Genomic DNA, 25,483 nt, shown 5'->3' on the forward strand with positions numbered 1-25,483 from the left:
TGAATTCCCACATGCCAACAATCATTGGAATTATCTGAAGTGAAGGGCATAGGTGAGTGATCTACATTTGAGACTCTTTGGTAGGGAAATCATAAAACTTACTAAGAAAGCTGACTCCAATGAGGTATGAATGGAAGACTGGAATGAGTATAAGGTTCCCCAGTGAATGATTATCAGGAACACCTCCTGATCTTCAAAACTCTCAATGAACTTATACTCTAATATACAGAGAAAAGAAGCATAATAAAATGGGTAGAGTGCTGAAATCGCAGTCAAGAAATATAGGGTTCAAATCCAGTCACCTATACATCTGTAAAACAGGACAACTTTGAGCCAGAGTGATAGATGCTAAGAAATAAATTCTGTCAGTGGGTTGGAACAATTTTTCAGGTCATAAACCAGGAGCTGAAAGTAGAATTATTTTAAAAGGGATTGCTAGATTTTTCCCCAAACTAAAACAGAACGACTCTTGAAGGGAAGATATGTGTGACTGTGGAATAGTAAGAAGGCTTCCTCCATGCCATAGGTGTTTTAACTTTGCCAGAGAGACAGTGGAGGCAGTTTGGGTTTGCTTCTGGTTTGCATGAGAATCAAGAGAATATAGAAGACAAAAGAAAGGAAGACTAGGCATTGAAGTGATATGACTGTAGTGGGAATATTACCAGAGCCTCAAACACTGTAGCTATATCCACCTCAGTGGTTAGATGTGACAGTCATAGACTTTGAGAAAACAGTAGTAATGCTACTTGCAGTAGCTGACTTTCCATTTGGGAGAAATTATCAGGCTTCCTCAGACCCTGCTTACATTATCTGAAAGGTCATTCAGTTTTCCTCTTATATAGTTAATGTATACTTCCCATTTTAATTAGTATAACAGCCAGCTCCGATAAATGTTTGATCAATCATAACTTCTACAGTTTGCATGCATTTTGTTTGTGATGAGGTAGTTTCTAAAGAGGAGACTGAAAATAGTGGGTTTTCAATAAAGAGACAAAAAGCAAGGTCTGCTTGAATCTGCAAGGAAGAATGGTTTTATTTTCTTTATATACTCGCAACTCAGTACCAAGGGACTAAATTATATTAATTTCACATTGTTATAAACCTTCAAAACTAAGAAAAACACTGATCAGGGTCTTCTCCCCAAGGAGAGAAAAATAGCACTTGGTGGACTTTTGGGTAGGAAGAATGTTAGATGCTGCAGTGAGCACACTTCCTTTTCCATTAAAGTAAAGAGAAATCCTCCAAAAGGGTAGACCTAAAGGCACTTGCTAGAGTGTAGAGCATTACTGAAGCTTGAGGGAAAGAGTAGCTAAAAACAGTTACTCATCTATGCATTTCAAGGGTGGGGCTATAGAACAGGGAGTAAGATCTCTGTTCTTCCTACAATGGCACACATAGATAAGTCATTAATTAGTCAGGTTTGTCAATAAAGATTTATTAGGTTCCTACTATATGTGAGGCATTGTGCTTAGTGCTGAGGATACAAAAATGGCAAAGACATTCCCTGCCCTTGCAATTTCCTCTTCCATAAAATGGGGATAACAACACTTATATGCCCACCTCCCAGCATAGCCAAGAAGCACAAAGGAGAAAAGGAGTATAAAGTTTTTGGCAAGACTGAAAGCTACTATATTTTCAGAGCTTCTATAGAAGGAATGCCTGTTCAGATATGGTTTGAACAAGTCTCAATTCCTTCCAATCAAATGTTGCCTCATATACTTACTAGCCTCTTGACCTTGGGCAAATCACTTATTTTCTCACAACCTTAATTTCCTCATTTGTAAAATGGGAATAATGAGAAAGCATACCTTATAAAGCTATTGTGAAGATCAGATGAAATAATTTATCTAAATAACTTTGCAAAATTTAAAAGTGCTATATAAAGTTATGTACTTATTCTATGATTATATTTTTATTATAATTTCTAATTAAATAGTAAGTATAATTGTAGAAAATTATTATTGATAATCAATAATAGTTCACTTTCATTTTGATGAATAAATACCAGGACAAATCAAATAGTTATAATTCAATTCTCTAGCAAGGAGGAATAAATGGCCCTCAAGAAAACTGTTTTCAAGCTGGAATTATTCTGTTTATTAGTAAGGTTTCCCTTATAGCAATCCTAAACTACTCTCTTTTCAAAACTTACCTCATGCTTCTGATGCTGCACTCTGGGAGCAAAAGGCACAAGTCCAATCTTTCTCGTAAGTGAATCCAGTTAAGGACTTGAAGATACCGAAAATTACCTTCCTAAGACTGTTCTCCCATGAACTGTTTCCAGTATTATTGATAGTCTTTTGAGGTATTATATCAATACTTATCTTGATCACACACTCTCAATGATCTAGACCCAGAATGTAATAGGAGAAATAGAGCAGTCAAATTTTATTTGGAAAATTTTGTGACATTTACAATAATCCTAAATTGTTTCCTAGGAAAGTAGCCAATCTTTTCTACACTAATAATCTCCCTAGAATGCTACATGACTGCAAATGAGAGAACATCAAGATCCCAGAAGATTCATAAGTACAGGAGACTTAAAGGTGAATGGAAGGTATTTGGTGGATTAAAGTAGACTCTACCATTTTGTTGAGGCTAACTCTTATGCCAGAAGTCATCTAAGAAAACTTCATGGACATGTAAGATCAGAAAAGGAAATGTGCAGGTCAGTTGTCTTGAATGAATGAAAACACATAATAAACAGGCTGTGTTGGGTATCAAAATCCATGAGATATGTAACAATCCAGAGAAAAGCTACTAGCATATTCAGTAGATGGTCTTTCAGAACTTATAGAATTGTAAAAGTAAGACTTTCATGGGAGGAAAAGACACACATTGCTAGGGAACCACCAGAAATTGTGCCTTCTTCTGAGTGACAATAGCTACCATCAAGGTATCAAAGTAGTCTCATACACAGAAATTTTACTGAATTTTTCATATGGACATTTTGTCTTTACCTAGACACAACTTTCCATCTCTGGCAGTGATTCAGTTCTTTGCCTTGGATATATGTCTCTGGGAAACAAAGGCATCTAGAATCCAAAAGTGTGCAGTTAATGAAAATTTAAACATCTCTTCAGCTTTCTTTTAGGGAAGAATTTAAATAGAATAAGGTCTTTGAGAATGTATTTGCAAAGGAGAAAAATTGGGCAATTTAACTCTTCAGAGTTGATTTTGTCTTCCTAATTAAAGTCTTTTAAATGAATAATCAACAGAATTTGGGAAACTGAAAATTTTAATATATTAGTTCAGATTAAGTGTGAATATAAATTTAGCTCTTTGATTAATTGATCAAATCAGATTCACAAAGAATAAAATAAAATGAATTTTAATGCTTAGAAAACAAGATCTGGCAAATTAGCTTTGGGTAAATAATATAATACATAAAAGGTATGCATGTAGATTAAATGTGATTATATAGGGGGCCATAATCCTTTTCTAAAAGAAAATTATACCTTATTTCCCCAATTTTTGTGTGTGCATGTGAAGAGAATTGAGGAATTTTCCTATTCAGTTTTTTGCCTGACAAGAAGACATGATGTTGGTAGTAGCATTATTTGCATAGACTTCCCATAGATTTAGGAAGATTTGCAGTGCCAAATTCCCATAAAAGGAAATATGGACTGCTTAATAAAACAATAAACCAAGGCAGCTTTATTGGGGGAGAACTACAAATTGAAGGGACAATGAGGGAGGAGGAGCACAGGACCATGCCATGAAGTCCTGGCACTGGTTAAGCTGGGTGACTATGAGGATGATGGTGACTTCAACAGTAATAGGAAAGAGCAGAACATAGGACAGATTTTAGGGAAATATAAATGTATCCAACATTGTACATCCATAATTCTCCATCTTGTCACCAAAATAAGAGAGGTTCATTTCCTTACCTTACCTTTTCTCCTAGGCCGAGAATCCTGCCTAGCCATTTCTATAACCACCAAGAGAATTAAATAACGTTGAAAAGTGAAGATTGGGGGAGGGGGGGTGGAACCAAGTTTACAGAGTAGAAGGATAGACCTACTCTAGCTCTCTCCCCATATCCCATGAAATACCTGGAAAAAATGACTCTAAATGAATTATGGAGCAATAGAAGCCACAAAATGATAGAGTGAACAGATTTCTAGCCCAAGAGAGCCTGGAAGGCTGACAAGAAGTGTCTATCACATCAAATTCAGAGCAGAATGCAGCTGAGTCTGGGCCATGCAGCACAGACAGGACTGAAGCAGGCTTCAGGGCACAGAATCATGGGTAGCAGTTGTGGTTCCCAGATTTCTCAACTCACAGACACCAAAGACAGCTTCAAAGATCAGTAAGAAAGTTCTTTCACCTGGGTGAGAGGGGACTTTGGTGTGGCCCCAAGGGGCTGCAACCATTGCAGCATCAGAGTCTACTTTTGGAGCCCTCGACCTAAAGATCCTGGGGGAATCAAACATTTGATCTGAGCCTGGTCCTGAGAGGTGGTGGTAGTCTAGTGGTGAGGAAGAACACTGGCATGGTAGAACTGATAGTGGCTGTGGAGAGGGAACCCTACTCACAGATCTAGGGTAGAAAAGAGTGCTTGTGGTTGCTCCCAGACAAGAGCACAGGCCAGGAGAGAAAATTCCTCTCCATTGATTGCACCATCTTGGAGCAACTGAGAACTTACAGGTCCCTAAAGCATACCTTCCACTTCACAAAGGACTCAAAAGTCAAGTAACTGTCTGGGAAAATGCCCAAGAAAGGGGAAAAAATAAGACTACAGTATGTTACTTTCTTGATGAAAAGTTATTTTCATCCTTTCAGATGAGGAAGAACAATGCATACCATCAGAGGAAGTCAAAGTTTCTACATCTAAAACTTCCAAAAAATATGCAATGGTCTCAGTCCATGGAAGAGTTCAAAAAGGATTTTGAAAATCAAGTAAGAGAGGTGAAGGAAAAATTGGAAGAGAAACGAGAGCGATGTAAGAAAATCATGAAAAGTGAAAGATTTGCATGGTGATGGCTACAGTATTATGTCTGACCTCCCATTGAATGAGAGTGAGAAACCTTCATACTAAATGAGACAAATGAAAAGAAATATAAGGTCATAAAGAAAGGGATAGAAAATAAGCAGAGATGATGACAGAAAAACATGAAAGAGACCTTTCTAAGGCCCAGTGGACAACTAAGATTATTTGCCTCTCAAAATGACACATTTCTGATCCAAAGGCCACAGCAAGAGCATTCATCAGAGCTTTTACCTATTCATGTAGTGAACAATGAAATTGTGATTTTTAAGATGCTAACTTTCTCTCCTGAACAGCATTGATTTTGAGCGAAGATTTTAAAAGTGGAAAAGCCCTTCTTTTTAAAGCTTCATCACAACAATCCATTTCACCGGTTTCAAGTGAAGATTAAGTTGAGAATTAGGAGGACATATATACCATCAGAAACTAAATGACTGCCCCAGTTTTGAAAGCTAAAGTTATACTTCTTCCCAGCACATTTGATATCATAAATCATGACCTATGGAGACTTTAATAATAGTAACACTATTCCACCTGCATGTGGTCAAACAATATGTCCTGAAGCTAGATTCACACAAATAGGATGGAATGATCAGGAATCTATTCCATAACACTGTATTTAGAGGTCAGTAACAACATTTGAAGTTCCTTTATCCTCATCTTTCCATATACTCCATCCTCTCTGTAACAGGCCCTTCCCCCAAAAAGTATTGCACTAATGTCTCTGGATCCCTCATTCTTCTTTCCTTCCACATGTCATGAGCCATTGTCTTAACTCCTCTCTGTACAATAACTAGGGTAGCTAGGTGGTACAGTGGATAAAACATCAGTGCAAGTATCAGGAAGACCTGAGTTCAAATCTCTCCTCAGACACTTGACACTCACTACTTGTGTGACCCTGGAAAAGTCACAACCCCAATTGACTCATCCTGAGTCATCTCCAGTCATCCTGATGAATATCTGGTCGCTGGACTCAGATGGCTGTGGAGAAGTGAGGCTGGTGACCTGAGCAGCCTTCCCTCACTCGAAAAAACAAATTCAAGTGCAAGTCATGTCATTATTTATCTAGTGGCATGGTCTTCTTTGGCAATGAAGGACGAACTCACACATATAATAACTGAAAAAAATGGTATGATGATGATGACAATTATGCAGCGATAAATTAAATTTTGTAGTATTGTCAGGTTTTTAAAATTAATTACATAGACTATGTCATTTAATGTGTACTTTTCTTGCTTCCTTCTCTGGAAGCAAAAAAAAAAGTGACAATTGAGAAGTTTGGGGCCACTAGTGTTTATGAGACTATCAGTTTTCTGATATCATTAATTTAGAGCTGGAAAGGACCTTAGAATCCATTTCTCATTTTTTTCCAGAGGAAATAATTGACACTCATGAAAGTTAGTTGAGTTGCCCAATGTCACATGGTTCATTATGCAGGGGCAAGTCAAATTTAAATGTGAGTTATTGGGGGACATGGCTCAGGACTCTGTGCATTAATATAAGTTATATGAGATGATAACATGCTTACTAGAAGAAATATATGGAAAAGAAGACAGAAGAAGAAATAATAACAGATATTTATATAGAACTATAACATTTGCTAATTGCATTACGTGCATTATCTCATTTGAACTTCACAACTCTATGGGGTATGACAGAGAATTAATTCAGTCTTATGCATTTTCCTTTCTTAGCCAAGGTATTTTATGGTTTTGTACACAAGGGGAGGCTCATGTCCATGGACAATCAAATAGTCCTCACAACCATATTCTCCTCCCCTTCATGCCCCATGCCTCACACCTCCTGTTAAGGTAAAGTATGCATGGCCAAGTTTTAGCCTTACAACCAGAGTGAGGAGCCTGAGAATTAATCAGAAGCAGTACAGGGTGGAAAGGTCAAGAGGAGGGGCATTAGGGCACTAAGAGAGAAATAAAATTTATCTGATTAATGTAGTTATTGTTAGTAAAAAATGGTGACTGAAGGGTGATTGGATATTTTAGAAACAAGTTTTTGTATTTGATTTTTCCATTGAACTGCCTTAGGTCTGCATTCATTCACATAAGTACACATTTCCCCATAGTCCCATCATGTTAACAATGTCTGTTTGACCCATAAGCCTTTGTGGTGATGCCAATCTCTCTAGAGATAAAATCTAAATTCTTAGGATTCTATGCCCCAGATAGCCAAGGCAGATGTCACCATCCTTATTTTACAGAAAATAAAACTGAAATTGATACAGGCTAAGTAACTAGCCCATAAATGCAGAGTCCATCTAAGCAGAGAGGAACTTTGAATGGAGCCTTCCTTAATCCAATTGTGTTACTATATCTTCTAGAATATGTTGCCTTGGAAGAGAGGAAAAAATGAGAATAGTGAAACAAATATATAGAATGTTATATCAGGCATCTGACATTTTAAGTCTGAGTGAGGGGTAAGACATGAATGTGGGCATATAAATAAGAGACTTTGCTATAGAGCTGGGAGTGATAGAATAATCAGGAATTATCTTTCTTCAAGAAATAGCCTGTGGATGCATGATGAAGACCTGAACAAAGCAGATACCTGATTATGGAATCAATTATGCATTTAACATGCTAATGGATCTCATATCTACACTAACCATAAAGCATAATTTCTAAAAGAGATGCATTCTGTCTTACTACTTTAGGAGGAACTAATGTGGTTGGTTCAGTATTTTTAATGTGTGGTGCTGTAGAAAGATTGTTTAAGCTAGAGTTAGGAAGACCTGAGTTCAAATCCTTCCTCAAAAGTTCATTTTATGTGTGACCTGAGATCAGTTGCTTAAGACCTATTTCCTCATCTGTAATACCAGTCAGATAACATTTATTAAGTTATTACTATGTGCCAAGCAGGCAACAAGGTCACTCAGTGGATAGGGTCTTGGACTTAGAGACTTGGACTGACTTCAAATCAGGCCTCATATACCAGTTTTGTAATTCACAGCAAGTTCCTTAACCCTGTTTCCTCATTTTTAAAAAGAGGTGGAGAAGGAAATGGCAGATTACTTCAGGATCTTTAACAAGAAAACCTCAAATAAGGTCATGAAGAGTTGGGCCAGATTGAAAATGACTAAACAGCAACAACATGTGCCAAGCCCTTTGCTAAGTATGTCAATAAAAATAAAAGTAGAAAGAAAAAGAGGCCCTGACCTCAAGAAGTTTACATTCTACTGGAGGAAGATAATACAGAAAAAGGAGCAAAGGGGGGAAGATGAAAGGGGAGAGAAGAGTAGAGAAAATTCTGAGTGTCACCAGGAGAGGAATGGACATGATTGGTGTGTGTCCTCATTAATTGGGGGTTCTAAGAGGAGCCATGCTACCAGAAGGAAAGGTAATTTTGTCTATAGGTAATTTTCCCATTTAAATTTAATTACTTGTGTAACCTCTGCCCTAAGGTCGTTGGCATAAACTCTTTCCTTATTCTTGGAGATAAAACCCTGCCCTTTGGGAGGTGTGGGACACGTATCCAATACTTCAAATCTCACCCAGTCTTCCTTCATGCTCTTCAGAGTCAGTCCACTCTTTGGGGACTCTTCAAGGAACACACACAATTTAGAACTCTCGAAGCAAGGTTTTTTTTCAGTGACCTTTGAATCAGCTTCTAGCTTCAAGAAAGAAGTTGGAAGATGTAAATCACACTTAAGTTGCTAAAGAAAAATATTCAGGGAAGACATGAGAGGAGACAGCAGTCTCCATAACATGCCTGTTCTCGGATTATTATTTAGAAACTTTAGGGATTTGGGGTGAGATCTAGGACTCTCTAACTCTTGATTGGCTGACATCTCTCTCCTTCATTCTCCATTGTCTATTTTCTCCTGTATAAACTTTCTTTGATTTCTATTTCACTATGATTTGGATAAATGAACTTTTTTTTCTACTTGCTATATGTAGATATATGCATATCTACATACGCATATATGTATATACATATATATGTATACATATATATATATATGTGTGTGTGTGTGTGTGTGTGTGTTCATTGGAACACTAGTATTAGATGAGAAGGGAGGGGTCAAGCCTTGGATATAGAACTTGGTCTCCCATTTTCCCCAGAAATTACAAAGTGATCAACATTTAGGTGGAACCCAATCATATCCTGTAGGCAGTATACTTGAAGTCCACTATCCCCTCTCTCTGGAGAGAGCAGAGTGTTGGCATCCATCCAAAGCTCCTGCTTTCCCTTTTGGCAGCAATGAAAATCTCCCTTGTAGAAAGGTGGGGAGAGAAGGAACTAGAAAAATCTATTTTACCTTCCTTCAAGTCATAAAATGACAATAGTTCCTCTCCTGACACATGGAGCTCCTGGTGGATATCATGGAGATAACATAGAATTTTTTTCTTTCCTTTCTTTGCCTATAATTCAATGATGCTTCAAAAAAGAGCTGAACATGGGGGTCATAGACTTAAAGAGTAATAGGATCTTGAGGGATATCATTTTGAAAATAAGAAAACGAAGGCACTGAAAAGTAGAGATATTTGTCACTGGTTAGAGACAGAAAAAAACCCAGTCTTCCTATTCCATAATCAGGTTTTGATAAATTGAAACTAGGGGCAGTTTGGCACAGCAAATGGAACATTGGAATTGGAATCAGAAAGATCTGAGTTCCAGTCCTTCCTTTAATACTAGCTGTGCACCAGTGGACAAGTTACATGCCCCAGTTTCTTGTAAATAAAAAATGGGGAAAATAAGAGCACTCACCTTACAGGATTGGTGTGAGAATCAAATGAAAAAAAAAACAAGAATATATGAAAAGAACTACTGAAACCTTAAATCACTATATAAATATTAATGTTATTAAATCTGATAATATACTTTACATAAAGCTCAACTTTAACTTGCTACAAGCTCTAAATGCTTCTTGTAGTAGTAGTAGTAGTAGTAGTAGTAGTAGTAGTAGTAGTAGTAGTAGTAGTAGTAGGCAGAGGAGGAGGAATTTTTTGTTATTTTATTACATTATTTTTTGTTATTATTATTATGCTATTTTGTTATTATTATGTTCTCCTGAATTTAGAATGAAAACTCGGGCATTTCTATTGCCATTTTTAATTTTTGATATTAATTCTCTCCCCCTTTCTGTAATAATAAGCATCCTGACATAAACAGGGGGGCCTGCTACCACAGGTTTTAAAATCTATATTCATAATAGGAAAGGCAACTTTTGAGGGGTTAACAATCACTTTAATAAAGCATATATATCATTCCTTTAATCAAACACATATATCATTCATCTATTTCAGGGGAGTCAGCACCCCGAACTTCAAAGAAATCAAAGATCAACAGACATGGTTTCCTATTTCTGACCATAATCAATACATATATCATAAATCAACAGTCAGGTCCAACTCCCTGACCATACTTACCAAAGAGGAAAGTACCAACATCTCAGTTTTCCAAGAGGGGATTGAGAGATAAGAGGGAGGCCACTGCTCATCAGCTTTCTAGACTCTTGTCTGGTACACAAACCTTCTTCCAAAAACTAAGCTCCAAAGTAAAACTGCACCTCACAGTCTTTATATACCTTTTAGAATCAGAGGGCACCACATCCCTTGAGAACCAGTGCCTCATCAACAAAAGGGAATGACTTTCCTACAAATCTTCCCAGGCCCAACAATAGTTGGGAAAGATTCTCCTTAATCACATTATTCAGAGGAATTATACTTCTTGTTATAAACAAAAACAGCAAAAGATTCTACTTTGCTTGCCCTCACACTCTCCTGATATGACTTAAAATATGACTTATTTTAAAATAGTGGCTTAAAATCAAAAGAATGGGCAAAAATCCAAGTAGTTAACTAAAGAAGATACAAGAAAATCTTCTACAAAGAGGAGTTTTTCAATTCAATTCAGCAAAAAACCTCTTAAGTATTTACTGTAAACTTGATTTGAGGTGTAAACAAAAATAAAAATGGAGTCCCTGGCTTTTCAAAGTTTATTTTCTACTGGGGTGGGCTTAGGAAGGGGAAAAAAGTACAATTTGTACTAAGCAACTTGGAAAAATAGAAAACAATAACGGAGGTATCAGGAAAAGCTCAGGTAGGATGTGGGGCTGAAAGAGAGTTCTGCCCTTCAGGACTCTATGAGGCTGAAAGGAAGAGGGAGAGAATTAAAGAAGAGAGAGTCCATACAATTGAATGGAGGTAGGGAATGCAATGTTACATTGAGGAACTGCAAGTTTGCAATTGTGAATATAATAAGAGTGCATGATAGAATTGTGTGAAATAAAATTTGAAAAATAAGTGGATGATCAATGTAGAAGACCTTACAAGATGCATTGAAAATTTAATATATATGCTGTTTTACACACACACACACACACACACACACACACACACACACACACACACATATATATATATATATATATATATATATATATATATATATATATATATATATAAGTATCCATGGAATTCAGATGCAACTTTTGATGTGGGAGCTATTTATTTGTATTTCTCACAGAACAGTTAGTTGCTGGAGCTGAAGGGCCATCCAACATTAATTAGTGATTGCATTGATGTATCCTTAGCTTTCCATAAACAGAGGCAGGTCAAATGTGTCTTCACTCAAACGGATATTAATTATGCATATCACCTGTAATTTATTATGCAGATATGAAAAATGGTTCTTGGTAATGAGTTCTCACATAATTAATCAAGTTCCTTTGTAAACATTAGCATTTAACTCTGAAAAAAGTCATGCATTTGCCTTATTATAATAATCTATTTCTATGCACCCCTCCAAATCACTCTATACAAGGATATAGAGGATTGTGCATGTGGGAGGAGGGCAAGTTCTTATTTCATCTTTAAGGATATAACATTCATTAGTTTCTAACAAATTATAGAAAATAAGACATTCTCCATGGGAACTACCAGTGGAGTACATATATAAAGAACATGGAAATCACAGCATTTCAGAGTTAGATGAGGACTCAGAAGAAAAGGGGACCAAAATACTTTAAGAAGCTAGAAAATAGTAATACTAAAGGGGTAGAGAAAATGAATTTTACTACATTACAAATTCTATATTTATCGATCAAGACATATAGAAATGAATAGAGCATTAGAATATCTATTAGTTACTGAGTATGTTCTGGACACTATGCTGAATACTATAAACAAAAGTATGAGACAAATTAAGAAACTAGCCCTTACCTTAAAGAAGCTGACATTCTAATGGAGGAAGACAACTTATAAAAGGGAACTGAAAGAAGGGAGAGATACTTCTGAGTAAGGATAAGTTTGCTGGTGAGCATCTGGAAAAATCCAGAGATGGAGGGGTGGATTCAGGATGTGTTGGAAATGACATCGGCACCTTATGAAATGATAGTCCAGGTGAAGTGTTCAAGAATCATAATAAAAAGTTTGAGGGTGAATGTTTCTTTCTTTAAATACTGTTCTTAATTTCTTTGTTTTCAGTTATCTACAATTACTTCCTTAAGCATTAGGCTTTCTCCCCCTCCCTCTTCTCTCCCTCCCCAAAACAACATGCAATTTTATATGGGTTCTACACATATTTTCTCATTAAACACATTTTCACATTAGTCATTTTGCATAGAAGAACTGAAATGAATGAGAGAAATCATGAGAAAAAGCGAAACAAAAGAAAACACAACACAAGAGAAAATATTCTGCTTCATTCTGCGTTCCAATTTGACAGTTCTTTCACTGCACGTGGATGGCATTTTTCCTCAAGAGTCCTTTGGGAATGTTTTAGGTTCTTCCATTGCTGTGAAGGGCTAAGTCTAACAGAAAAATGCCTTGAACACTGTGGTTTTTACTGTATACAATGTTCCCCTGGTTCTGCTCCTTTCACTCAGCATCAGTTCATATAAGTCCTTCCAGGCCTCTCTGAGGTCTTCCTGTTCATCATTTCTTATAGCACAATGGTATTCCATTATATTCATATACTATAAGTTGTTCAGCCATTCCCCCAATTGATGGACATCCCTCAATTTCCAGTTCTTGGCCACCACAAAGAGAGTAGCTATAAATATTTTTTGGGCATGTGGGACCCTTTCCCATTTTTACGATCTCTTTGGGATACAGCGCTAGAAGCGATATTGTTATGTCAAAAAGTAGGCACATTTTTATAGCTGAGGACAAATGCTTTTCCAGTGTGAAGAGGCTGCTCCATTTATCTGACTATCAATGAATTTCTCTCTTTTTAATTACACATTTTAAATTCATCAACATTAATAAACATTTCATTGTATAGAATATAAGAAAAGGTTTCATTGAAATCTTATGCACAAGTCTAAAAATTATTAAATTTAATTACATAATAGCAATTTTGTCCTGTTTGTCCTGATCTAAACTGCATCTTTGAAGAGGTACATGTATAATTGTTAGGGTCTCTCTGGGGTCATGATCTCTCATGGTTCTATGGATAGGAACGAATATTGATATAAACTTATTAATACATCTTCAGACTAGGTGCAAGGGTGATAGGATTTAAAGACAAGAGTGAAACCATACTTGTTCTGAAAGTTTGTACATTTAATACAGTGTGTGTGTGTGTGTGTGTGTGTGTGTGCACGCACCTGTGAGTGCACATGGGGTGGGGGGTGCTGGGAAGAGTCAAAGGCCAATATGTGCATATGTAATTTTATCTTAGCTACGTTTCCTTCAGTCATCACCAAAAAGACTCAAGATAGATCTCTCCTACTTTAAAGCTGAAACCTTCCAGTCTGTCCAGTGATATCTTCCTGAGGAGTTTCATCCTGATTTGTGCACTGGTAGATAGCCTGACTTTGACTGACAAGCTCCTCCCATCCTACTCTTTGGATTTTTTGAAACAAAATCATGGAAGAAACTGTCAGAGAGTCAGGAGAGATGTAAGCTATTGGAATTATGGTATACAAGTAAGAGAGTGAGGGACTTAAGTCACAAGGTTTCCAACACTGAATTCTGAATATCTGGTGTAGGCAGACATTTTGCTGCTGAGATCTATTTGCACTGCAAGAAGAAAGCAGTGATTTCTCGGTTTTGCTGTTGTTCTTTTTTTTAAACTCAGTCCTATCACTCTCTTCAGAGTGAGCATTAATCTGCTCATTTCTCTTGAACACTCAGGTAAGTAGACTAAATTTTATTTCTTATAAGTGTGCTTACTCATTTGTGATAAAATACATGTTATGGGGGGAGGAGCCAAGATGGCAGAGTAGAGAGATTCACATAAGCTAGCTCCAAACTCACAGCCCATAAAATATCTGTAAAAAAGAACTCCCAACAAATTCTGGAGCAGAAGAAGCCACAGAGCAACTGAGCAGAGGAGATCTCTGTTCCATAAAGCCCTGAAAAACTGACAAAAGGTCTGTCGCCCCCTGGACCCAAGCCCAGATCAGCCATGCCTTGGCCGTGCAGCACCAAGGGGAGCAGATCCGAGCAGGCTTCAGGGATGGAATCTCCAGCTGCCACACGGGTCCCTCCACCCACGGGCTCCAGGGGATGAGTGAGAGAGTCTCTTTGGCTTGTCAGGAGGGGAGCAGGGTGTCTCCATGGCTCAGGCCCCTTAGGGAGGCAGCAGGACGCAGTAGACAAAAGGGGCTCCCAAAGCAGGCAAGAGCTCAGATCCATTGTTGAAGGTCTCTGCATAACCCCCCTGAGGAAAATGAACCCAGTGGTGGCCCTGCCCCCACCTGAGCACCTGAACTTAATATCGCACTGAATAGCAGCGCTGCCCCCGCCAAAAGCACTGAGTCTGGGAAGCAGCATTTGAATCTCAGACGCCAAGGACTGGCTGGGCGGATCTGGAGGTGTGGTGGGTGTGGAAAGAAAACTCAGAAGTTAAGTCACTTGCTGGGAAAATGCCCAGAAAAGGGGAAAAAATAAGACTATAGAAGGTTACTTTCTTGGTGAACAAGTATTTCCTCCCTTCCTTTTGGATGAGGAAGAACAATGCTTACCATGAAGGAAAGACATAGAAATCAAGGCTTCTATATCCCAGCCCACACAATGGCCTCAGGCCATGGAAGAGCTCAAAAAGGATTTCGAAAATCAAGTTAGAGAGGTGGAGGAAAAACTGGGAAGACAAAAGAGAGACATGCAAGTAAAGCATGAAAAACAGGTCAACACCTTGCTGAAGGAGACCCAAAAAAAATGCTGAAGAAAGTAATATCTTGAAAAATAGGCTAACTCAATTGGCAAAAGAGGTTCAAAAAGCCAATGAGGACACGAATGCTTTCATAAGCAGAATTAGCCAAATGGAAAAGGAGGTTCAAAAGCTCACTGAAGAAAATAGTTCTTTCAAAATTAGAATGGAACAGATGGAAAATGGAAGATAATGTGAAATATCTCTTTGGAAAAACAACTGAACTGGAAAATAGACCCGGAGAGACAATTTAAAACTTATGGGTCTACCTGAAAGCCGTGATCAAAAAAAGAGCCTAGACATCATCTTTCATGAAATTATCAAGGAAAACTGCCCTGAGATTCTAGAACCAGAGGGCAAAATAAAGATTCAAGGAATCCACAGAACACCGCATGAAAGAGATCCAAAAAGAGAAACTCCTAGGAACATTGTGGCCAAATTCCAGAGTTCCCAGGTCAAGGAGAAAATATTGCAAGCAGCTAGAAAGAAACAATTCAAGTATTGTGGAAATACAATCAGGATAACACAAGATCTAGCAGCTTCTATATTAAGGGATCGAAGGGCATGGAATAGGATATTCCAGAAGTCAAAGGAACTAGGACTAAAACCAAGAATCACCTACCCAGCAAAACTGAGTATAATATTTCAGGGGGAAAAATGGTCTTTCAATGAAAAAGAGGACTTCCAAGCATTCTTGATGTAAAGACCAGAGCTGAAAAGAAAATTTGACTTTCAAACACAAGAATGAAGAGTAGCATAAAAAGGTAAACAGCAAAGAGAAGCCATAAGGGACTTACTAAAGTTGACCTGTTTACATTCCTATATGGAAAGACAGTATTTGTAACTCTTGAAACTTTTCAGTATCTGGGCAGTGGGTAGGATTACACACACACACACACACACACATGCACACAAACACGCACACACACATAGAGACAGAGAGCACAGAGTGAATGGAATAGGATGGGATCATATCTTAAAAAAATGAAATTAAGCAGTGAGAGAAAAATATATTGGGAGGAGAAAGGGAGAAATGGAATGGGGTAAATTATCTCTCATAAAAGAGGCAAGCAAAAGACTTTTTAGTGGAGGGAAAAAGAGGGGAGGGGAGAGAAAAACATGAAGTTTACTCTCATCACATTCCACTAAGGGAAGGAATAAAATGCACACTGATTTTGGTATGAAAACCTATCTTACAATACAGGAAAGTGGGGGATAAGGGGATAAGCAGGGTGGGGGGGGATGATGGAAGGGAGGGCAATGGGAGGAGGGAGCAATTTGAAGTCAACACTCATGGGGAGGGACAGGATCAAAAGAGAGAACAGAGGCAATGGGGGGCAGGACAGGATGGAGGGAAATATAGTTAGTTTTATACAACACTACTATTATGGAAGTCATTTGCAAAATTACATGGATATGGCCTATATTGAAATGCTTGCCTTCCAAAGGGAAGGGGTGGGGAGGGAGAGATGAAGGGAAGTTGGAACTCAAAGTTTTAGGAACAACTGTCGAGTATTGTTCTTTCTACTGGGAAATAAGAAATACAGGTAAAAGGGTATAGAAAGTTATTTGGCCCTACAGGACAAAAGAGAAGAAGGGGACAAGGGCAGAGAAGAATGATAGAAGAGAGGGCAGATTGGTGATAGGGGCAATTAGAATGCTCGGTGTTTTGGGGTGGGGGTAGGAGACAAATGGGGAGAAAATTTGGAACCCAAAATTTTGTGAAAATGAATGTTAGAAGTTAAATAAACAAATTTAAATAAAATAAAATATATGTTATTTTTTAAACTGGCAAATATGATAAACATTTTTAGCTACATTTATTACTAAATTGTGAGTTAATCTTCAAATTCCAAATTGAAGGGGCAATTGAGAGTAACTGTGAGAAGAGAGAAGAACATTTAAAATTTCAATATTTCTCTGAAATTCAATTTCTGCCTGGGGAATCAGACGTAGAGGAGAAAATTATTTATTCATTTTCATAACTTTCTAGAACAGGGGCAATACTTTTAGTGTAATTTCTCTTGACAAACAAATCAGTAACAATTTTGGTACAGTCACTACTTGAGCAGGAATTGAGGCATATCTCTCTCTCTCTCTCTCTCTCTCTCTCTCTCTCTCTCTCTCTCTCGCTATATATATATATATATATATATATATATATATATATATATATATATATATATATATATATATATATATATATATATATATATATATATACCATTTCACTGGATGAGTTTGAAAGGAAATCTATTACCCAAAGGGGAAGGACTGAGAGAGAGAATAGAGAGAACACTACGTTAAAAGGAGGAATAACCATGTCCAGAAAATGGTGGGAACAAGTATTAAAATCTGAGAACTTTGTCTGTCTGCTAACCATTTCAATATATTTGGTACAGTGACAGCAATGTCACACACACACACACACAGAATAAATAGAAAACAATGAAAAAAGCTTTAAAGAAAACGGACACTAGCAGTTGAGGGACTGAAATTGAAGGTGGTACATGAGTTATTTTTATTTTGCAATTTAAAAAATATATCATTCTTTTTTTTTTGGTTCCAAATTCTCACCCTCCTAGGCTAGAGCCTCTCCCCCACGCATTGAGAAAGAAAGCAATATGATATGCATTATAAATGTTTAATCATGTAAAACATATTTTCACATTAGCTATGTGGCAAAAAAAGGCAAGAAAAAAAATAAAGTGAAAAAAATAAGCTTCTGTCTGGAATTAAAGTTCATCAGAGCTCTCTCTGGAGATTGATAGAAGTTTTCATCATGAGGATATCAGCTATTTTGAAGGAAGTGAGGTGTTCTACAAGGTATGGATGAAGGATTGCATTGCAGGCATCAGAGGCAGTTAGTGCAAAGTCATGGATAAGAGGAATGTAGAATCATGTATGAAAAAAATGGCAAGGCCAGCTGAGTCAGATTGTAGAGTGTTGGAAAGAGAGCAAACTATATCTTTGAAAGGTAGCATGAGACCAGGCTTCACATAGCTTTAAATTTTCAACATTGATATCATATTCAATTGATATTATATTCAATTGATGTTATATGCTGGATCCAATAGGGTATCAATGGATATTACTGAATAGGGAGATGTTTTTGTCACATCTAAGATTAAGGAAAATCATGATTGTTGATAGTAGGAAGAAGCTTGAGGTATGGAAACTAATTAGTATGCTATTGTCATAATCCAGACAAGAGATGATGACAGCCTAAAATAAGTTCTTAGCCATATGACTAAAGAGCTGGGGACAGATTTAATATAATAATGGAGGTGGAAACACCATATGGAAGATTTGGCACCATACTGACAATGTGGGCTTAGAGAGTGTGAAGATATAGGGAGCTGAGTTTGCAAACTTGAAAGACTGAAAATCTGGTAATGTTGGAAGAAACAGGGAAGTCTAGAGGAGGATTGGTTTTAGGGGAAAGGTAATGTGTTTTGTATTAGACGCAGTTTGTCATACCTTTAGGACATGCCATTTACAGTGTCCAGTGGGCAATTTGTGATGCAGGACTGACATTTCAAAGAGAGACTAGGCTATGCGTGATGTGCATGAAGGCAAGAGCTAAATCACTGATAGGTTCCACAAGGGAGAGGAGAAGAGAGGAGAGGAGAGGAGAGGAGAGGAGAGGAGAGGACAGGAGAGGACAGGAGAGGACAGGAGAGGACAGGAGAGGACAGGAGAGGACAGGAGACATAGAGGAGAGGAGAGGGGAAAGAAGGAGAGGGGAGAGGAAGGGAGGGGAGGGGTATAGGAGGGCAGGAGAGAGGGAGGAGAAGGGGAGGGCAGCAATGGGGATGCCAGGGGCAGAGGAGGGGAAGGGGGGAGAGGGGAGGGGAAAGAACTTATGAAATAACGCAACAGCCAAGATGTTCAACTCAAACCAGAAGACGGAGTAACAGAGAAGCTTAACTGCCACATGCCCATTGAGACTATGCAGGTAAATGTGAGTGGAAAAGATAATCAGCATGAGAGATCATGTGGAGATTTAATTGAGAAGATGTAGCAATTGATCAGAAGGGAGAAGGGAGGGAGAAAGAATGACAGTCAGTGATGATGCCCAGTTTGAAAACATGAGTGACAGAGAAATTAATTTTACTTATGCAGAAGTAGAACAGCTGAAGAAAGAGGAAATTGGTGGGAAGTAATAATAATATAACAAATGATATTTACATATAATAGCTGCTAAAATATTTATTGAATGAATTGTATTTATTGAATGTAAGTTATGGGACCAGGGACTGTGGAGCATACAAAGAACAAAAATAATTTGTTCTTAAAGAACTTAGAGAATAGGTATCATAGAATAGTTACAAGTATATCACAGTGGAGAATTGAGGAAAGAAAAATAATGTAGGGGCAGAATTTTATAAAATCTACTAGGATTAACTGAACTCTGTTAATTCTTTTAAGTCTGTCAATAAAATCCTCTTTGATCCCAATAATTAGTCTTATATCTTTCTGTAACAAACCCTCCTTGGCTACCATTCTCCTTGATGGCTTCCAGGGGAAGGGAACCTGTGGCCTGGGGGCCACATGTGGCCCTCTAGGTTCTTGGGTTGACCTCTTGATTGAGTTCAAATTTCACAGAACAAATCCCTTTATTAAGGGGATTTGTTCTGTGAAGTTTGGATTCAGTCAAGGGGTGGCACTTAAGGACCTAGAGGTCCACATATGACCTCCAGGCCGCAGTTTTCCTACCCCTGATATACCATAATATTTTTTTCTCTCAATTAGAATGTAAGGACTCAAGGACTCTCTTTGTTTCTGTGTTTGTGTCATCAGAACTTAGCACATGTCTTGGCACAGAATATAAACTTCATTATTTTTTTAATTTCATTGTATTCATTCATTCATAATCTCAAATTTGAAAGACACCCAGAAGTCTATCTTGTCAAAGGTTTTTACCTTAATTTTGTTCCTGGAAATCTTTGGTGGTGTTTGATGAAACCTGTGTGCCCCTATCAGAACAATATTTTTTAATGTATAAAATAAAATAGGATTACAAAGGACAAATAACCATATTGAAATATAGTTACTTTTTTAAATTCATGGACCCCTAGATAAGATCAGATCTACCACACCTGATCAAATGCAGCTTATTCCATGTCATTTTTGTTTAGTCATTTTTCGGTCATATGTGAGTATTTGTGACTCCATTTGGGGTTTTCTTGGCAAAGTTCCTTGGAGTGATTTACCATTTCCTTCTTCAGCTCATTTTACAGATGGGGATATGGAGGCAAACTGAGTTAAGTGACTTGTCCAGAGATACACAGGTAAGTGTGTAAGGCCAATATTGAACTCTGGGAGAGGGGCATACTTGTCTTTAGGTCCAGCACTCTATCTACTGTGTCACATAGCTGGACACCAGTAATTGTTAGGATCTCCTTTTCCTGATCTCAACGCTAAATTTGCTTTGTTCAGACATCTTGTCATCATTTCTGTGTCTGCCTCCTAAAAGCAAGATAGTTTTAACCTTTCTTCTAGAAAAAAGAGCTTCAATAATTGAAGACTATGATTATGTTTCTCTAAAATACCTTGCTCCTTGCTAAATATAGCTGATTTGTTCAATCAATAACCATATAGTATAAATTCCAGGGTCTTCTCTATACTATTTACTTTCTTCTATGTTGTATCAGGTTTATCAATGATCTTGCTAAAATGTGGTGCTTGATGAATAATATTATGTATATGGTCTGATCGAGACAGATTACAATAGTGCTGTCATCTCCCCAGTCCTGGATCCTATCAACACTCAGACAGCAAGGTGACTCATTGGATAGTGCAATGAAACTGGATTCAAGAATACCTGAGTTCAATTCCCACTGCACAAATTGAATAGTTTGGGATTTGGGGCAAATCTATTAGCCTTTGTCTATTTCAGTCTCCTTTTGTGTAAAATGAGATTCTGATTGCTGCTGTTAACCATTATTATTGCAAAGATAAAATGAGATTATATCTGTAAAGTGATTTGAAAATCTAAAAGTGCTATATAAATGCTATCTAGCTATTTTTATTATTGTTGTTGTTGTTGTTATTATTATTACTATTATTGTTATTATTATTATTACTTTTCACCACATTTCCCACAGTCTTCCCATTCTTCTTTCAGCCCTCCTCCCTTTTTACTCCCCTTTCCCCTTACTACATCTTCCCTCCCTTTTGCCTTTCCCTCCCCTTTCTTTCCCCTTCCCCTCCTACTGCTTATAGAGCTAGTTGGATTTATATACTGAATTAAGTTTATTGTTCCTCCTTGAAACAGATCAGATGAGAGTGCTTCTCAAACAATGCTCATCTCTCTCCTCTCTTTCCCTCTACTATAATTTTGTACTTCTTCTTGTGATGTAATTTATCATTTTCTGCTTCCTTTTTTTCACATCTCCTGTTACAATTCCTTTACACGCTAAAATCGTATTTTTATCATCACATCATTTACTTTATACCCATTCCCTCTGTGTATATACCTTTTACATTTCATAATAGTTATACAATTCTCAGGATTAACAATTATCACCTTCCCTTATAGGGAGGTAAACATTTGCCCAAATTGAGTAACAAGTTTTTCTTTTCCCCTGTTTATCTTTTTATGCCTCTCTTGCGCTCTGCATTTGAAGATCCAATTTTCTATTGAGTTCTGGACTTTTTGTCAGGAAGGTCTGGAAATTCCTAATTTCTCTGAATGTCCATCTCCTTGCCTGAAATGTTATGCTGAACTTTGCTGGGTATTATTGTTATTATTTATGAAACCTAAGTGGCATTAAGTTTCCTGACCAAAATTATATATTACTGAGTCACATTGAGATTTCAGTGTGGGGGTGGAGCCAAGATGGCAGAGTAGAAAGTCATACATACTATAGTTCTTCCTCCACAGCCCATAAAATACCTGTAAAAAACGACTCTCAACAAATTCTAGAGCAGCAGAATCCACAGAATGACAGAGTGAAAGAGATTTCCAGCCAAAGGTAACCTGGAAGATTGACAGGAAATGTCTATGTCATGGGATGCTGAACAGAGCAGAGCCTAGCCATGGCTGCTCTACACCAGGAGGAACAGGACTGAAATGGGCCTCTGGGGCAGAATCCCTGGAGCGAGGGGCTCAGATCCTTCAACCCACAAGCACCAAAGAAAGCTTCAAAGGTCAGTGAGAGGGCCTTCCCAGCTGGGTGAGAGAGAAACAAGGTCCCCCCACTCCCCAATACAGGTCCCAGGCAGCAGCGGTAGCAGCAGCAGCAGGGCAGCAGTGCTCCATGTCAGCGGTCAAGACAGGCAGCAGCTTCCATTATGGGAGTGGCTCAGTTTAAAGGCCCTGGGAGAATTAGGTAGCTGATCTGAATCTCAGCCCTGAGTGGGAGCCCGGCCCCCACCTAAAGCCCCTGGGGGAATTGAGAAGCAGATCTGAATCTCAACCCTGAGCACATTCCTGGGGTGAGGAGGAGCATTAGGACTCTCCCCTTGACAAAGGATTCAAGTAACTGGCTGGAAAAATGACCAAAAAAGGGGGAAAAAAAAGACCATAGGACGTTACTTTCTTGGTGAACAGGTATTTCCTTCCATTCTTTAGGATGAGAAAGAACAATGCATACTGTCAGAGGAAGTCAAGGCTTCTGTATCCTGTGCCTCCAAAATGAATAAGCAATGGGCTCAGTACATGGAAGAGCTTGAAAAGCGAGTCAACAGCTTGCTAAAGGAGACCCAAGAAAATGCTGAAGAAAATAATATCTTTAAAAATAGACTTATTCAATTGGAAAAAGAGGTCCAAAAAAGCCAATGAGGAGAAGAAGGCTTTACAAAGCAGAATCAGCCAAATGGAAAAGGAGGTTCAAAAGTTCACTGAAGAAAGTAGTTCGTAAAAAATGAGAGTGGAGCTGAGGGCAGCTGATGACTATATCATAAACATAGAAATCACAAAACAAAACTAGAAGAATAAAAAAATAGAAGATAATGAGAAATATCTCATTAGAAAAACAATTGACCTGGAAAGTAGATCCAGGAGAGACAATTTAAAAATTATTGGACTACCTGAAATCCATGATAAAAAAAAAAGCCTAGACATCATCTTCCATGAAATTATCAAGAAAAACTGCTCTAATATTGCAGAACCACAGGGCAAAATATATACTGAAAGAATCCACAGGTCACTTCCTGAAAGAAACCCAGAAAGAGAAACTCCTAGGAAAATTGTGGTCACATTTCAGAGTTCCCAGGTCAAGAAGAAAATATTGCAAGTAATTAGAAAGAAGCAATTCTAATATTGTGGAAATACAATCAGGATAACACAGGATCTGGCAGCTTATAGATTTAGGGATCAAAGGGCTTGGAATAGGATATTCCAGAAGTCAAAGAAACTGGGATCAAAACCAAGAATCACATACCCAGCAAAACTGAGTATAATACTTCAAAGGAAAAAAATGGTCATTCAATGATACAGAGGACTTTCAAGCATTCTTGATGAAAAGACCAGAAGTGAAGAGAGAATTTGACTTTCAAACACAAGAATCAAGAGAAGCATGAAAAGATAAACAGGAAAGAGAAATCATAAAGGACTTTCTAAGACTGGGTAGTTTATATTCCTACACAGAAAGATAATATTTGTAACTCTTGATACTTTTCTCTGCTGGGGATGGAAGCTCAATTCCATGTGGACAGTCTCGGGCAGGTAAAGGTGGGAACTTCTAAATCTTAGAGTTCTCATGAGGCCCCCCATAAACACCAGGGAATCGAGGAGTGAGACCGAGCAATCTCGTGTATTTCCGCCTCTTCCCGTGAGAAACGTGATGGGAGGAGCATCCCCCTCGAGACTGTCCCGGATCTGGACACACCTATTGTTATCTAACAGGCACGGTATTCAGGTGCAAACTATGCAGCCAGAGAGCTTAAGTAGGATCAGGAAAGCCTGAAGGTGCTCTAAGGCGGGAGGGGCGGGGAGCGGACAGGACAGAAGGCTCTGTTTTTCCTCTCTTCGCTCTCCCCTCTCCCTCTCTCCCCACTTACACTTCTACTTCCAATCTCTTATTGTAAGATCTTTGCCTCCTTGGGAGATTCCTCGCTCCCTCCTAAGGAAGAATTCCCCCTGCACTTGTAACCAGGACCCTGAATAAAGCTTAACCCTTGTTCGACTCCGTAAAGTCTCTTCTCTCATACGTTTATCCGGTTTGGCCAGCCGAAGAGCTGCGATACAGGTAAGGTAAGACTAGGGTAGCCCTCAGGCCTCTAGGCCTGGTATTTCTCCATATTTGGAGACTCACTCACTCACATACACACACACACACACACACACACACAAATAGACAGAGAGCACAGGTTGAATTGAATCGGAAGGGATGATATCTATAAAAAGTTACAATTAAGGGGTGAGAGAGGAATATATTGGGAGGAGAAAGGGAGAAATGAAATGGGGCAAATTATTTCTCATAAAAGAGATAATAAAAATCTTTTTCAGTGGAGAAGAAGAGGGAGGAGGTGAGAGGGGAAAAGTGAAGCTTACTCTCTTCACATATGGCTTAAGGAGGGAATAACATGCTCACTAAATTTTGTATGAAAATCTATCTTACACTACAGGAAAGTAGGGGAGAAGGGGACAAGTGGGATGAGGGGAATGATAGAAGGGAGGGCAAATGGGCAAGGGGAGTAACTACAAGTAAACACTTTTGGGAAGGGACAAGGTCAAATGAGAGAATAGAATAAAGGGCGGACATGGTGGGATGGAGGGAAATATAGTTAGTCTTACACAACATGACTATTATAGAAGTCATTTGTAAAATGACACACATATAGCCTGTATTGAATTGCTTGCCTTCTCAGTGGGGATGGGTGGGGAAGGAGGAAGGGAGAGAAGTTGGAATTCAAAGTGTTAGAAACTAAAGTTGAGAATTGTTATTGCATATAACTGGGAAATAAGAAATACATTTAATGGGGTATAGAAATCTATCTTGCCCTACAAGAAAAGAGAGAAGAAGGGGATAAGGGAAGGGTATGGTGTGATAGAAGGGAGGGCACACTGAGGGAATGGGTAATCAGAGTGCAAGGTTTTATGGGGTGGGGGAAGGGGAGAGATGGGGAGAAAAATTGGAACTTAAAATTTGGTGGAAATGAATGTCTTAATCTAAAAGTAACTAAATAAATAAAGAGATTTCATCATGTGAATTTCATTTATTTCAAATAGACCTGGGTCAGTGACCTATAAGTGGCAAGATTTGTAAAGCATGGCATGAAGGAAATTGCATAATTAAATATATTGATTGTTTTGATTTCAGATGATGTGGCTGATATGGCTATGATGCTGCTCTTGTGACAATTTTTATATTTATTTAAGTTTATCCACTTCCTTCTAATTACTTCTCATAAATCAAGTATCTATGTCTT

At 38.1% G+C, this 25,483-nt stretch overlaps 1 pseudogene; it reads right to left on the reverse strand.

The window, feature by feature from the left end:
* Positions 1-22,370, reverse strand: part of LOC140516590 (large ribosomal subunit protein uL3 pseudogene) — a 49,936-nt pseudogene extending 27,566 nt beyond the window's left edge.
* Positions 22,371-25,483: the final 3,113 nt, after the last annotated feature.

Source organism: Notamacropus eugenii, chromosome 1 (genome assembly GCF_028372415.1).
Source record: "Notamacropus eugenii isolate mMacEug1 chromosome 1, mMacEug1.pri_v2, whole genome shotgun sequence".
Classification (NCBI taxonomy): Eukaryota; Metazoa; Chordata; class Mammalia; order Diprotodontia; family Macropodidae; genus Notamacropus; species Notamacropus eugenii.